This window comes from Ictidomys tridecemlineatus, chromosome 12, assembly GCF_052094955.1.
Source record: "Ictidomys tridecemlineatus isolate mIctTri1 chromosome 12, mIctTri1.hap1, whole genome shotgun sequence".
NCBI lineage: Eukaryota > Metazoa > Chordata > Mammalia > Rodentia > Sciuridae > Ictidomys > Ictidomys tridecemlineatus.
The window spans coordinates 111,666,815-111,674,983 of NC_135488.1; the positions used below are offsets into that span (position 1 = coordinate 111,666,815).

Here is an 8,169-nt window from a genome sequence, read left to right on the forward strand (position 1 = left end):
AGGGAAGAGAAATCTCATGATTGAGTCTCACATCTCAGTGAGCTGGTGCCCATGAATTTTGACCCCCATAGTGTCTGAGCATTTCTCTATTCCTTTGGCATTACAGAAAGGGCTGGAGTTGGATAATTGTCCATCTTCCAGGTTAGAAAAGGCTCTGGCAGAGCCTTGTTCATTGGAGGGTGGGCCTCTTGTCAAGAACACTCTGGGTGCATTTAAAAATGGCCATCCTTTCCTCTCCCCAGCCTGAGGCCTAACAGGGTGTTCATTGGAACTTCACTTTGAAACGTGGTAGATTTCCTGTAGGTGAAATCCGTGAATGTGTGAGGAAACTCCTGGCACTAGATCCCAGATTTTCTCCCTCAAAAGCCAGTTAGAATTTAGTCTCTAGCAATTCATGAACATGATATTCAAATGTTCCTGCAGCCTCTGTCCCAGGTGAGCCAACACTGACTGAGCCTCTGGCTTGGCCTGTCCCCAGACTCACAGTGTGGGTGAGTACCGTGGCCTCAGTGACCTGAGGGTCCAATTAGAGCTGCTGATTTTCAACTTGTTCTAGTTTTTGTTACTGTAGTATCAGGGGTGGTGGCCGCCAGGCGTTCCACATGTCTAGGCTCTTCCTAGAGTGCACACCGCTGACAGGGTGTCCACTCACCACACTGGGTCTTCCTGTTGTGAGACTAATCTTGGCCCTATTTTCAATGAAGGAATCCCTGCATAACATGTCCCATAACATGTCCCATAACATTTCAATGAAGAAATCCCTGCATAACATGTTCGTTTGACTGATTTTCCCAAATGTGTGATTTTGATCATCTGCATTTCTTAGCTACATAGAAAGACAATTTGTCTTTTTTTTAATACTTCTTAACCCAACTTGCATATCATTAGTTATTTCTTGGCCAGTTCAATGATTTATTCCATCCAGCAGCCTCTGCTGTATCATTCATGCTATGGTGGAAATACAGATCAATGTTTTACAATATTACTATAAAAATGTGAATAGCTCTCTTTCAGATTAGTCACTGAATGTCCTAAAGCAGTTCTATTTGTTCATTTATCTCTAGTTCTTAAAATAGAAACAGGTGTGTAATGAAGATTGAAAAGTTATAGGGCCTCTGGAAACCAATGGAATTGCCAAGGAACTCAATGTTTTCAATATTTCACTGTGACCAGCACCATGTCACATGCCTTTTATGCCTTTGTTTTAGGTCAGAGTGATAATTGAGAAATTTAAATTATGATGCAACAAAATAAGCAAACAATTTTAAGTGTGTCATAATTTGAGAAGACTGGTATGTCCAAAATTAAGTTGGAACTATAAATTTTACCGGTGGTATTTAACATTTAAGAAAACCACTTTGGAAACTAATAATGTGCTTGAATTAGGTTAGTTCATTTTTTTGGTAGGAAAAAAAAGTTTAGTACATGGGATTAAACAATATAAATTCAAAATCCACAAATAAGGGTTAGCTTTATCACTCATCTCTTTAAAAAGTTTCTATGAATATCCAGTCAAAAACAACAGGGTATCTCCTTTGAAATGTCATCTATACGGATTTCCAAGCAGACCACAAGGCTGTATACTGTCTTGGAATGTCCTCAGAAGGCTCTGACATTGAACAGGTAACAGAAAACGCCTTTCTTTTAAATAGAAGAGGGAATGACAGGAACAGAAGAAACTATTTGAACTTTGTTTTCTTTTTATATGACTTCTACAAGTTTAGCTTATCTTGATGAAGGAGTTGGTCAATTAATCTTTAAAAATCTGACATTTATCATTTACATTTTTGTCAAACATTGTGCTTAAGTTCATCAAAGCATTTCCTTAATTTGATAGATAAATGTTTTGGTTTGGACTTATTTTTATTTATAGTCTACAAATCAAGAATATTCAGTTTGGATAGTCAGGTTAGATTGACTGTGTGTTAGAGGGAGTATCTAACATTTCCGTGGAAGCTAGGATGGCAGACACAGGTTGTGGTCTCTGGGAAACCCATAATTGTGCTCCCTAAGAACCCTTCAGTTGTCTTAACATGCACCTCCTTCAGAGGTCCTGCAGGTGGTTGAATTGCTGCTCTGTTGGTGTGATTAAGAAATCATGAAGACGGGGAAGAACTAGTCCATCATCCTATAACGACATCTCAGAATTTGTGTAAAGTCTAGGTTAGATAACTATGATTCCACAAAGTTTTATAATTCAGAAACCTCACATTGACATCTGTGAAGTATAGGCCATAACAAGTTATGAAAACTCATTTTAACTTAGAATGCAAACTACACTCTCTAAAGGTAGGCTATAAAGGATCAATAAGTGTTCAATTGGTTGAACTCTTACAAACACTATTTTTGATGGAACGAAGCACAGAAGGAAAAAAAAATGTCTGGCAAAATCTTTAGTAGTTTCTTTAGTTCTATGTAAAAGTTGAGGTGACAGGAGATCTCACTGTAAGGTAAAGTAGGAAGAAACAGTAAAGAGGTAACAGTTATTAATACAAAGCTAAGATTATTTTTTTTAATTTTTCTCTGTAGGAATTGGAAAGGTTCTGATACTTCTATGACAGACTTGTGATAGAATTTGCACAGAATCATCCTTACTATTGAGCAGAAGTCACAAAGCCAGATTCCTACAGGTCCCACAGGTCCAACAAATTCATACAGCATGAAAAATAACAAGCCCATATTCCATCAAAGAGAAGTCAGGACTATCACTTCTTTAGAGAAATGTATCTCTAGTGATGGTGGAGTCCCCTTTCTCAAGAGACAAGAAATGTGAACTGCATGACAGAATGCTATGATTCATAAACACTGAAAATAAATACAAACTTGAAATGCAAACAAAAATCTGCTAGCAGTAGTGGTTATATAACCCTGAGGAGTTGAATATAGTCAATGCAAATTCATAATGTTGAGAATAATTTAGTGCTTACCTAGTAAAACTGCTAATGAATAATATGATACATACTATTTGTATCATTTTTAAAGTTATTTAGATTTTGTATATATCGCTTCTCGGCCTTTTGGCTAAGATCAAGTGTAGATTTTGTATATTACTTCCTTTCATCCTGTAGTACTTTATATATAGTATATAATCAAACATACATATACATGTAGATATATAAATATATACAGATATGTACCTATTTATAACTCAATATATGTGTGGATACATACATAGTTATATGTATTTATTTTCACATATACATCTGCATTTATTTACTTGTTGATCTGTGAGGTGACCAAGATTACCTGTTTAAGCAATAATTTATCTAAGTGAGCAACCTATCTTCTCTTGCAATAATTATTATATAATCTCAAAAATTATTGTGTGATTGTGATTTTTTTGAGGTAACGTCAAATAAAATAAAGAAGTCTAAAGATACTTTCCATTTAAAGATGAAAACATTTAACTTAAACTTTTGTACCATGTAAGTTGGAAAACATTTAGCAACAAAATAAATAATAAAAATATTAAATTACAATTCAAAGAATAAAATAAGAATCTTTGAGTGCACATTTAAATAAACAATAAATAATTAGATAGAAAAGACAAATTTTTAAAGGGAAATGTTTAAACAATAAATATATCAAGGAGCAAATAATGGAAAGAGCATCACTGTTAGAACACCAGTGTATAAATCTTTGTAAAAAGTTTCACAAACAGATGCTAAAATTGGTGGGCAGAGGTTTAAATAGGATGCTCACATGCTCTCAAAAACTTCTAGATCTTGCTTAAAAGTAAATAGTTTTAAAATGCAATAGAAAAAAATATGACTTTAGAGTCAAAAAACATGGCAGAAACCACATAACCCACATGATTGAGGTTAACATCCTGTCTCATGAAGCATATGGACATCAGTGAGCTTCTGTAGTGTCCTCCTGACACCCAACTCCACCTGATGCAAATATCACACAAACTCAGTGAAAGAACATTCTCAGAGTAACTGACCAATGCCTTCCAAAACAGAACCTCTGTGTCATGAAATCCACACAGAGACTAAGTGTTACCAGAAATGAGGTGATGCAAACTATTGCAAGAAAAGCAGCATTACTGGGAAAAATGCTAATCTCTGACCAGACAGGTTTGATCAAAAGTTTGAAGGTAATCTTGATTTCTTACTTGTGATAACTTTGCCAAGAGGGCTCGGGTAAAGTTATCAAGGAACTCTGTACTCTTTTACTTCTGTTCTATAAATCTAAAATTTTCTCAAAATGAGAAAAATTGAAAAATATAAAATTAAAACATCAACTTCACTTACACACACACATGCAGCTTCTTACGTAGATTTCAAATGAGTGAAATTTAAAACAAATACCTAAAATTTTCAATTCAAGATTCATTTACAGTTTCAGTAGGGCAGTATTTCAGATACAAACCCTGCAAATCTGATAACCAATCCCAGGCTTGTGCTGGGAGTTGTTATTCCCTGAACAAGACATAGATATGTCTTGACATTTCTCCTGAATAAGAATAATCTTTAGAGACTGATGAGTTCCCCAATCTCGGGTTACCCGCAGAGAATCCTAGGAATCCTGGAGTCTGGGAAACTTAATGTTTAGTGAGAACAACAGATGCTTATGAGGCCGATGTTCCACAACTTAATTTTAAGGGTCATTGACACAAATGTAATTATAGCACAGGCTGCACTCAATAAAGATACTTGAAAATATGTTCATGACCATAATCCATAATGCCTGCAGAGCTACATCCCTCATGCCTGACATGCTTTAGTTTAATATTATCTTGCACTTGGGGATTTTAGTCCTTAGGGAACTGAGGAATAATTTAGAATTAAGAATCAGGGCTGTTAACAAATACAGACCCTGGGCTTTGATCTCTTGTTCCCAACTCTCATGTGTATCACCATGTATCCAAAATTGAGGAAGGTCGGGTCTTTTACTGTCAGTACTTTTACTTAAGTATTTTATGCAAGTGAAGAATAAATGATTGTTGGATAAAATTATGAAAATGTAGTAGTAGCAGCCATCAGTAGATATCAATATCTAAGATGTACTAGTACCAAGTGAATGTTCATAAATTTTCTATTTAATTAAGACAGGAACAGGGTCTTTTGCCAAGGACCTTGAGTATAATGTATTTCTGTATTTTAATTACTGGATGAATATATCTGTTCACTGAATTTTCCATTAAAAACATTGCAAAGAGACATCAGAAAGATTTCATACCTATTTTTTTATTGGTTATTCAAAACATTACAAAGATTGCAGAATCACATCGGTTACACATCCACATTTTTACATAATGCCTATTTTAAAAGATTATTTACACTTGTGAAAGATATTATTTATTCCCTGTATATTGTACAGCATGATTTACAAGTGGAGAAAATGTACACTTAATAATTATGGCAATGATCTCTGAGGACCAGTACAATGTAATGAATAGGAATGTGGACTTGGTTCAATAATCCATGGTTTGAATTCTGTGATCTTATTCAAACTGCTATAATTCCTTCTAACTTTATATGTCCACATATTGAATATGATTAATAATTGAACTTATTCCTATAGTCCCTTTGAGTTTTAATTTAGGGAATGTCAAATCTCATCAAATCTAAGACACCATTAAACTTAACATACATCATTATTTTTTGTACCACTAAGAAAGAAAAATACATATGCTCTCATTGTTTTTAAAAGATGCATTCACACTTAGGAGAAATCTGAATTCAATTATTTAGGAACATAATTAAGGGGGTCCCAACAGCCACATTGGTGTATAAATTATTTATGATATAATTAATAACAAGTTAAAATGTATTCCCCCTATTTGGTACAAAATATGCTAATTTTAACAGACTCAATTTGTAATATTTATTCTAAGCTGTGGTTGCTTTACAAATGTGATTTGATAAATATATTTTGATTAAAGCTTTTCCTCAATAAAAGCTTTTTAAGATATACTTATTAAAATTGGTATATTCAATTTTGCATATTCAACACATAAAATTTATAGCTGTACTTAAAAACTCAATAAAGTTGAAAAGGTAAGATTTAAAAATTACTTGCACATAGAAAATAATGTATCCAGAATTACACGTTGATATTTTTCTATTGAGAAAATACAGAATTAGAGAGGTTGTGCCACTTGCTATTTATTCAAAGGAAATGTCATATTGACAAACATTTTTATGGATCTCGAATGAATTACTCTATTGCTTTCTGACTGAGTTCCTCTGGTCTGTCATAACCAGTTGCAATCTTCCTACCATTCAGGGAACAAAGTAATTTTTCTAAATATATGAGCTTTCTTCTCTCATTTAGATACACATTGTGGCCCTCAAAATATTTGAATAAAATGCACTCTGATTTTCAGGCCAACTTGATTTTTTGAGTGCATAATTATATTTGAAAAGTTATTTCACTGATATAATGAGAAATTGGTCTACAGCCTGGCATCACTTGGTGGTCTTTGATGTCCTGAACAAGTTGACAGTTTTTTATCTTCGTGCATTAGACAATTAATTGAATGCAATGATTATTTGATGGAACAATCTATTGCAATGGACTCTGCCAAAGATGAAGAAATGTAGAAGACTCTTATTTATTTTAATTTTTTGTTCAATCTCCAATTGCTGAGACAAGCCAGCTGACATTTTTTTTCTTCTTTTTAAAATTTATTCTAATTTGTATATATGACAGCAGAATGCATGACAATTCATATTGCATATAGAGAGCACAATTTTTCATATCTCTGGTTGTCCACAAAGTAGAGTTTCACCGTTTGTGTCTTCATACATGTACTTAGGGTAATGAGGTCCATCTCATTCCACAGTCTTTCCTACCACCATGCCCACTCCGTTCCCCGCCCACAAGCCTGCTAACATTTTGATCCATCAACATGAGAGCAGATATGGTGGTCCAAGGGTACATGAGTGAATGGAAAGAAAAAGAAGGAGACAGGCAGAAGCGTGGTGGCTTTGTGCCAGAGACTGCCTTCGTCAGTTCTGGTGGGTCACCTGGCTTAAACCCCTAAGAAGCTTCGAGAATTAAAATTTCCAAATGAGGACAGGAAGGACCCCAGCGGTAAAATTTGTTGTCCAACCTCACAGAGGTTGTTATCACACAACATATTTGTCCCTCCGTATCTGGGTTAAATCAGTTCCAGGACCCTCATGGATACCAAAATCTGTGGGGGCTCTTTCCCATCATATAAAATAGTGAGGCAATTGCATATAACCTACGCCAGCTTCTCATATACCTTAAATCCTCACTAGATTACCCACAATTTCTAGCAAATTGTGAATGCTATGGAGATATTTGTGATACTGTATTTTTCAGAGAATAGTGACAAGAAGAAAGGTCTCTACATTTCAATACGGACATAACCACTTTGTGCATGTCAACAATCTAACATTTTCTGGAAAAAAAATTCCAATATTTTTTATCTGAAGTGGATCGAATCCCCAACTTGTGACTATGGGTGTTCTTTCTCCCATGCTGCTACATACTGATTTTACTTAGTGAGAATTTCAAGGTGTCATTAGTGTTTTCAAATGGTAATGTATAGGGACAATTTACCTCTTTGCAGGTGGTTCCTGCAAATATTGTATAAATCTCAAGTAACTCACAGAGGACCAAGTGCAAATTGGAACTAAAAGGGATCCATGAAACTGAGACAGAATTATAAGACAGGATGTCCTCTGATATGTGCAATATTCCCTGGACTATGACATAAGGTCAGATTATTTTGAGGAACTCAGAAATATTTGCTCTTTTCATTTAGGATGTGAATGGCCAAGTTCTGCCAGATTTTCACTGCTGTGTGTGCAAGCTGCAGGTCTTCAACTTGTAGGCGTGAGATCATGAATCTGTCAGGTACTGGGTCTGTCTGGGCATCCGTGTTTCACAATATACAGTCTTTCTATATAAGCTTTTATCAGAATTGCCTCAGTTCCCCCTGCTATGGTTTTGAATATCATTTCCATCTAAAGGATGCTGGTTTAGGATAAAGTAGAGCAAGAATTGGAAAAAGAAGAAAAAATAAGACATTTTGCAAATAAAGCAGCCATAAAATCACAAAGCTCTCTTCCACCCCTCTCAAAGTTTCTGACATCCTAAAGGGAAATCTGTATTATCCCCAGCTTCTTTGAGTCACATGGACATGAGCCAAAGTTGTGCTCATGTTCTGCACAAGTACGCCCACGTTCG

The 8,169-nt window shown here is 35.0% G+C and overlaps 1 pseudogene; it reads left to right on the plus strand.

Moving 5' to 3' along the window:
- The first annotated feature begins 3,001 nt into the window (after positions 1 to 3,001).
- On the plus strand, positions 3,002 to 3,142 carry LOC144369633 (U2 spliceosomal RNA; annotated as a pseudogene).
- The last annotated feature ends 5,027 nt before the right edge of the window (positions 3,143 to 8,169 follow it).